The sequence below is a fragment of the Haliaeetus leucocephalus genome, unplaced genomic scaffold (genome assembly GCF_000737465.1).
Source record: "Haliaeetus leucocephalus isolate CR32 unplaced genomic scaffold, Haliaeetus_leucocephalus-4.0 Scaffold151, whole genome shotgun sequence".
NCBI classification, from domain to species: Eukaryota; Metazoa; Chordata; class Aves; order Accipitriformes; family Accipitridae; genus Haliaeetus; species Haliaeetus leucocephalus.
In genome coordinates this window covers 2,127,825-2,135,050 of record NW_010972587.1, presented here as the reverse complement: position 1 = coordinate 2,135,050, position 7,226 = coordinate 2,127,825, and the positions used below count along the sequence as shown (strand labels likewise).

The following is a 7,226-nucleotide window of genomic DNA, read 5'->3' as shown; positions in this document are numbered from 1 at the left end:
CGCTGACTCACCGCGCCCGTCAGAAGCGGCGGCGGCGGGGGGGGGGAACACGACGGCGTCGTCGTGGAGAAACAGCCCCGTCTCCGCGCCCCTTGTCCCCGTCCTCCCTCGCCTCAGCGCCGCGCCCCGAGCGAACGCCCCGCCGTGCGGCAGCCGCCCCTCCCCCAGCACCCGGGCCCACTGCGCGCCAAAAGCGAGCTCCCAGCGACACCCCAGCCGCCCACCCACCCAGCGAACCGGGATCCCCACGCACCACCAGCCGCTCCCGCTCCGCTGCCCGGCGGGCGGAGGAACCGGGGAGGGCCCCTAACACGCCGCAGCGCCCTCCGCGCCCAACGCCGCCATTTTGAGCGGCGCGGCTCGGCGGGTTTCCCCTAAGCGCCCCCTAACGGGCTCGGGGCAACGGCCTGCCCCGCGCCGCGCCGCGCGGACCCTGAGGCGGCGGCTCCTCTCACACCAGGCGGCTGCGAGCGACCGACCGACCCCGGGGCTTTAGGGGATGGAGAGGCAGAGCCCGGGCCCGCGGCGTCGGGCGGAACAGAAAAGCCGGCGCCCGGGCTGAGGGGGGAAGGCCTGGCAGCAGCGAGAGGGGCTGGTCAGACCCGCGGCAGGCGGGGGTGGGGGCTGGAGGGAAGCGGGACGGCCGGCCTGTGCTTTGCCGGCGGCTTTTTGTTGTCTGCGTCGCTCTTCTTTCTTGTCCGTCGTCCGTTTTACCCCCCTCCCGACCGTGTTTACGGCCGCTCCGCAAAAACTGTCGGGTTGTGGCAAACAAAACACGTTGTGGCTTGTGGAAGCGAAGCGGTGAGGAGACGGAACTGGAAGAGCAGGCCTTGTTGCTAACAGCGAGCCCAAAAGAGTATGAACGTTCCCTACAGAGCCCCACTTCACTAAAAATCTGAAAAAAAACTTGCGTTGATGTCGAACATCTCTCGGGCTTCACCTCGGACACATGTGGTGCTGAGGTGCAGCTCTGCTTGCGCGGGGCGAGGCCATGCAGCCCCCGCTGTTGGCAGCTCTCTGGACCCCCGCTTCGTGGGCGCCGCGTCCAAAATGTAAGACCTTGTTTGGGATTAAAGAGCTTTAAGGCTTCTGATGGCAACCTTGTGCTTCTGTAAATCCAGCTGCAGCATGTTAGTGACAGAAAACTTCATTATGTCAATTTATTTTGAGGTTAATAATGGCAGAGACCCTTGCTTATAGTCCACATAAATTCAGGGACACAGTAGTAAAAGTGCTGGTTGCCTGGCTTATAGGTAATGACACCTTTGGATACTAGTTTGATTTGCAATGCTCATTTGTGCCCTTTAAGTTGTTTTTCCACTGATCTTTAGGAGAGGAAACGAGGAGATAACTTTACATCCAAAGAGAATTGGAGGCTGTCATACTGTCCTATATGCCTGTCATCTCCCATTCTATACTTTTGAATATCTTTTAAGTGTAGGGCATTTGGAAGTATGTTATTTTGATAGGTACTAATTGCTACACTTCAACTAGAACTGGTTAGTTTTTAGTCCGACTCCCTTTTCTAATTCGCAGGTTTTTTCTTTTGCCCATGGTGACATTTTAAAATCATATTTGAATAGTGAAAAGACTTGTTAGAGAACATGAGTGCTGCAGATAGTGTTTAAAGATACGCTACAGCAGAGTGAGAGCATAATGCTAATTTTCCATGACAACTAACTTGTCCAAACAGGCAGTGGATAACTGCCTGGACTTGTCCGTTGGCCAAATATAGATTCTCAGCAACCATGTCACCTTGTAAAAATTCCAGCAGTGGTTTAAATCTAGATATGTGTGTGATGACGGATTTTCAAGACGAGCTTGTTATCCCTGTTGAGCATAAAGCTCAAGGTCTAGCGGGGGACAGAGGAGAGGCTGCCAGAATTTTGCAAAGCATGCTCACCTCCTGTTAGCACTGGAATTTCAAGGCAAACAGAAATCTGGTTTAAGTGGAATGTCTTGCCACAGGCCAAGTCAGATAGCTGCTTATTTTCACCCAGTACCCCAATTGCTGAGATCCTTAACTAGCTAGCTTGCTTCATCATTAGGGGAAAATTCCATCTACACAAAAATGCAAGAGGAGAGAAACGAATGGCTACACTCAGTTGACGTAACACTGAACAGCGGTATTATCGATACTCAGTCTTGTCCTGATGTGGCATGAAAACTATTTAACTCCAATACAAAATGCATTTTACTGAGCTGAAGCAAAACAAAACCAGAGCATTTATGTAGTTCTCCCAAAAATATATCACATTGTTAAGCCTAGTCTTAAGCATGGTATCATTTTGCTAAGGCTGTGTGGAAATTAAGGTGCTTTTTAAATTAACAACAAATTTTCTACAGTCCAAGACTTGCCACACTGGTAAATAGGACCTTCTTTTTCCACTTCTCAACCAATAAACATCTTGTGACCAATGACTTACTTTGAGATTAAATTGGGATTCTTTACATAATAACTTCCCTTACCGATTCATTAACTGCTAAAGATAAAACCAAACAGTTTCTGTCTAGAACTTTTATCTGTCTTCAAGGACAATCTCTCTTCTCAGACAGACTAATCTCAAGTAAGGGGAGGCTGTGAGCAGGTAAAATACGCTGTCTGTGCTTGCTTGGGGAGATAGGAGGGTATTTTCTGACACGCAGTGCTGCACTACTTCTGTCTTGTTTGCCACTAGTTTGTCACCAATACAGCACATGCTATGTCATCAACATGCATAATTATTTTCTTATGCTTGATAATTCAGGACAAATATAATTAAAAAGTTTTACTTGAAGGGTGAGTAATAAGCTTGTATAGTTATGAGAGCTGATTTCCCCACTATTTCAAGGTCGTAAAAAGAAAAGGAGACATCGCTATGGCAAGACCCCACCTGTGTATTTTATTTATAATGCTACAGAAAATATCTGGAGCAGATGCAGCCCAGCTGCCTTAACTGGAGATACTCACTTTACATTGTGGTTAACTAACATGGTATGAGACCCTTTTTAATATAAATTCAGATTCAAATTGTAGACATTTCATTGTTTAATGCTTGCAAGCTAAATTCTTTTCTGAGGTGCATCTGGTCTACCTATAGGCACATATGCCAGAGGAAGGATGGGTCGCTGTGCTGCAGGGGTGCCCAACTCAAGTGAGCGATGGATGGACCATTAAAGACTTCAATTTCAGATTTTAGTTCCTCACTATCATTCTTCCCCCCCCCCCAACCTAGTCAGCATCCAGCATATAGATGACATGGTCCGAAGTTCCCAGATGCTCATCAGAGGCAAGGGTGGCCAGGGTTTGTCAGGTCTCATCTCCAACCCATTTGCTGCTTCTTGGCTATCAGATAGGTTAACCTCACATGCTGTCTATCAACTGCTCCCAGACAAAAAAAAAAAAATTCAAAAAAAGCCTCTGGGGCCTTACATTGTGCTGATGTATCCTTTCCAAAGCCTCAGACTGCATCTCTATTAGTGTGACACAAAGCTGTGATCAGTCATGTGCTGCACATTGTCAGGCACCGCAGGATAAGAGGACAGAGGAAAAAGGATGGTGTGTGTGGCTTAATGGGGCTTTCTGCCAGTCGTCTGCTGCAGCCGTGACCCCGCATGCCAGACAGTGGGTCAGTACACTTCTGTACAAATACAAGAGAAAGAATTTTGTTGTTGTCTTGACATTCCTGTTTTGTTGTGTAAGAAAAAGCACATTGATAAGAAATCCTCATGCCAGTAATAGCGTACTCGGCTCAGAGAACTTACACTTCATAAGCTAAGACCTGTCCCAATGGAGAGGTCTGTCAGTACCACCACCAGAAACTTCTTGCTATAAATGACACCCAAATTCTACTAAATGAAAAGGGGACACAGCCTTCCTGGGGCCAGTTTTGAACAGGCAGTAATGACAAGCAGGAATCAAAAGCAAGGCTCGTAGCAGCAGTGGGGACCCAAAGACCACACGCCATGCTATTGCAGCTATTTAACAGGGAACGCTAAGCTGTACTTTGCTGTTAAACTTGTGTCTTTCTGGTGCACAGGAGCTGTGTCTTTGAGCTGCCCAGGGCTGCACCGCCCTTCCCAACAGCCCCAGCTGCTCTGCGGACTGGGTGGCATGGCAGGCGTTCTGCAGCTTCACCTGTGTGCGCACCTTGGGCTCAACTACCTGCGGAATTTTACGGGTGTTTTCGATAGGAGAGTGGCAGTTACCTATGTTTCCATAACTCCAGATGCAACCTCGTTTATTTTTTAAAATGTAAAATCGCCTCAGGTGGACTGGCAAAGATGGTCTCAGACAAAATGTTTTTCTAGCAGCTGTTCACGAGCTCCTACCTCCCTCCCGCAGGCATTCAGTTCAGGTGCGCCCTGCTCTTGCAAGCGTTAACTACAAGCTGCTTCAAAACCACCTGGAGCTGGAACAATCCCACATCAGAAGACAGAAGTTTTTCTGCTTTTGTTTAGTGGGCGTACTCATTCCTTCATGCATCTGGGAGACATTGGCAGTCTGTCTGCCCAAATCTGATTCTGATTTGGTAGCAGCTCAATCAGCCACAAGCAAAATAAAACAATAGTGTATGCCTTCTGAAGGGAGGCCAACTGGCAAAAATGTAAATCAGTTATCTTGAACTTCTGCTTAGAAGTGCTCAGTATCTAACAGGGAATTAAAGGTTTGGGTGGGTTTTTTCCCCATCTCGTTTTCTGTTTAGTCCTCGCTTTTGGAGCTCATGAGGTGATTCTAAAGAACTGAAAGGGAAAAATCTCAGGAAAAGGCTCTTCTTACTCCCAGTACTTTTGGTTAGGAACACCACTGAGTGAAGAAACAAAGAAACGTGTTTTAATTCTACTCTTGTTAAGCAGGGGTGAAGTATGTTGCTAGATTGTGACCATTTCCTGCTTTACTAATCTGTAGCTGTGAAAAGGAAATAATCCAGTGATCTCTCCTTTTGTAGGAGTACTTGATTGGATTGCATGTAATTAGATCAGAGAAAGCCTCATTTTAACAATGGTCATCTGCCTTGTTTAAGCAAACCAGGATGACCCCTGTTCAGTTTAGAACTGTTCTATTAATCCAGTGTTCATTTGTCATTCAAATGTACTATTCCGTCTAGCACAAAATATTTTTCTGTTACAGGGAGGGGCTCAGAAGGGTGTGTGGGTTGTGTACAGGCTAACAGGTCTCATGTGGAGGACGGAGATGTCTGACTTCAGAAGCTCTTGAGGAAACACTCTGAAATGTATTCACAAAACACATTTCTGTTCCAGGGAGGGGCTCAGAAGGGTGTATGGGGTGTGTACAGGCTAACAGGACTCATGTGGAGGACCGAGATGTCTTTCAGAAGCTCTTGAGGAAACACTCTGAAATATATTCAGGGACAACCTAGATCTAGGAGAGGCTGAGAGCAAACATAGCATGCAATCCAAATCCAGTCTGTTTGGGATGCCATGTATGGACAGAACTACAGCTGATGATGAGGTCAGGCCTGAAGTACTGTTAAAGTCAGGCTGCAGTTTGGGTTAGCGATGAGGAAGACAAAGAAATGGTTTTAACTGACTGGCTGTTACTTAAACTTTGTTACTAACAACAAAACCCAGCAAGGTGTTCTATTACACAAGCAGCTTAACTCAGACCCCTTCTGTGCATCTGATCATGTATCTCCTAGAATTGTCCCAGCCTTGCTAAACCCATTTGTCAACATCTGCCCAGCATGCTTCCATGCTTGCTTTCTAGCTGCCTGTTATACAAGGAATATAACCTTTATTTTGGACCACAAAGTCTCTATAACATCCTCCCTTGCAGACCTTCTTGTGGTCTGCTCCACAATTTAATGTTTGGTCGATTCAGTCTTACTGACTGGTGTATGATTTTACTTGATGCAGAATGAGATATCCATTCCTGAGAAAAGCCTCAGGACTCTACTTTTGTTAATACGATTGATTTTGCTGCTGAATTACAAAGTCACCTTTCTGCTGGTATCAAATGGCTCTCTACTTTTGGGAGCGTAGCTTTGTCAGTACAGCTTTTAACATACAGCTTGCAGCTTGTGCAGTTAAAACAACAATGCTAGTAGCCAGACAAGTTGTTTGGAGCATTTGCTAGAAGCATTACTAGTGTCTGGGATAGGCTCGACTTGAAACCTTGAACGTTAATTTGAGTAGTTTCCCTCCAAGAATTCCTTGCCATCACAAACAGGGCTATGTTACCAATCTTGGGTGTATCTTCCAAAGCCCGCTTTGGAAGTGGATTTGCTGAGGAGAGGAGTTTCCTTGAGATTAAATCTCCCCCAAATCAGGCATGGATCCATATACCTCCTGAAATAAACTGATGTACCTTGCTAAGTCATCCTTCTGAAGAGCCACGTTACTTTCCTGGCTACCCAGTCTGTGTTTATCTATATGCCTCTCTTGATTCAGATGGGTCCTGATCATATGTTGCCTCACCACCTAGTAGTTCACATGCAACTACTTGTTGCCAAGCAAGAAAAGGTTTTTACTGTGTCCAGTTGCCTGCCTGTGAATTAGTACTTGTTTAAACACAGACATGAAACAGCATCTAAGTAAGGAACACATTCATGCCACTGAAACAGAAAGGTTCTCTCTGTGGACTGAGGGAATAGTGACATGAACACAACGTATGGGAGGGAACTGGTGCAGTTTTACTAGGAGGGGGGCTGTATCTGTGCTAGTTCTGTCATCTTTCAGTGACTATAGTGATACGGACTTTTCTGACCAATATACAAAACTGACATTTCGTTGATCTGGTGAAGCCCATAAACTCCGATGTTCACAGAAGGCCTGGAGCATCCTGAATCACAGTCAGCAAATCAACCCAAACTCCACTTGAGAGCCAAACCAAGAAGAGGAGTGAATCCATGGGCTCCTAATAATGAGTTTGCATGCACCGCATTGCTTTCTTTGTAAACAAGCAAACCCAAATCACTGCTGTTGTGGTTTAACCCCAGCCAGCAATAAAGCACCAAGCAGCTGCTCACTTACTCCCCCCCGCCCCAGTGGGATGGGGGAGACAATTGGAAGGAAAAAGGTAAAACTCATGGGTTGAGATAAGAACAGTTTAATAGAACAGAAAGGAAGAAACTAATAATGATAATAATAACAATAATAAAATTACAATAATAATAAAAGGATTGGAATATACAAAACAAGTGATGCATAATGCAATTACTCACCACTCGCCGACCGACGCCCAGTTAGTTCCCGAGCAGCGGATCCCCCCCAGGCCAACCCCCCCC

General features: G+C 46.4%; 1 protein-coding gene across 2 annotated transcripts in view; it reads right to left on the bottom strand.

Annotated features, from left to right (window-relative positions):
• MDM2 (MDM2 proto-oncogene, E3 ubiquitin protein ligase) overlaps window positions 1–345 on the bottom strand; it is a 13,458-nt gene extending 13,113 nt beyond the window's left edge. For both annotated transcript variants that reach the window (XM_010561756.1, XM_010561755.1), the window contains exon 1: window positions 254–345. The gene's annotated coding sequence lies outside the window, so the exon portion shown is untranslated. The remainder of the gene's footprint in view (window positions 1–253) is intronic.
• Window positions 346–7,226: the final 6,881 nt, after the last annotated feature.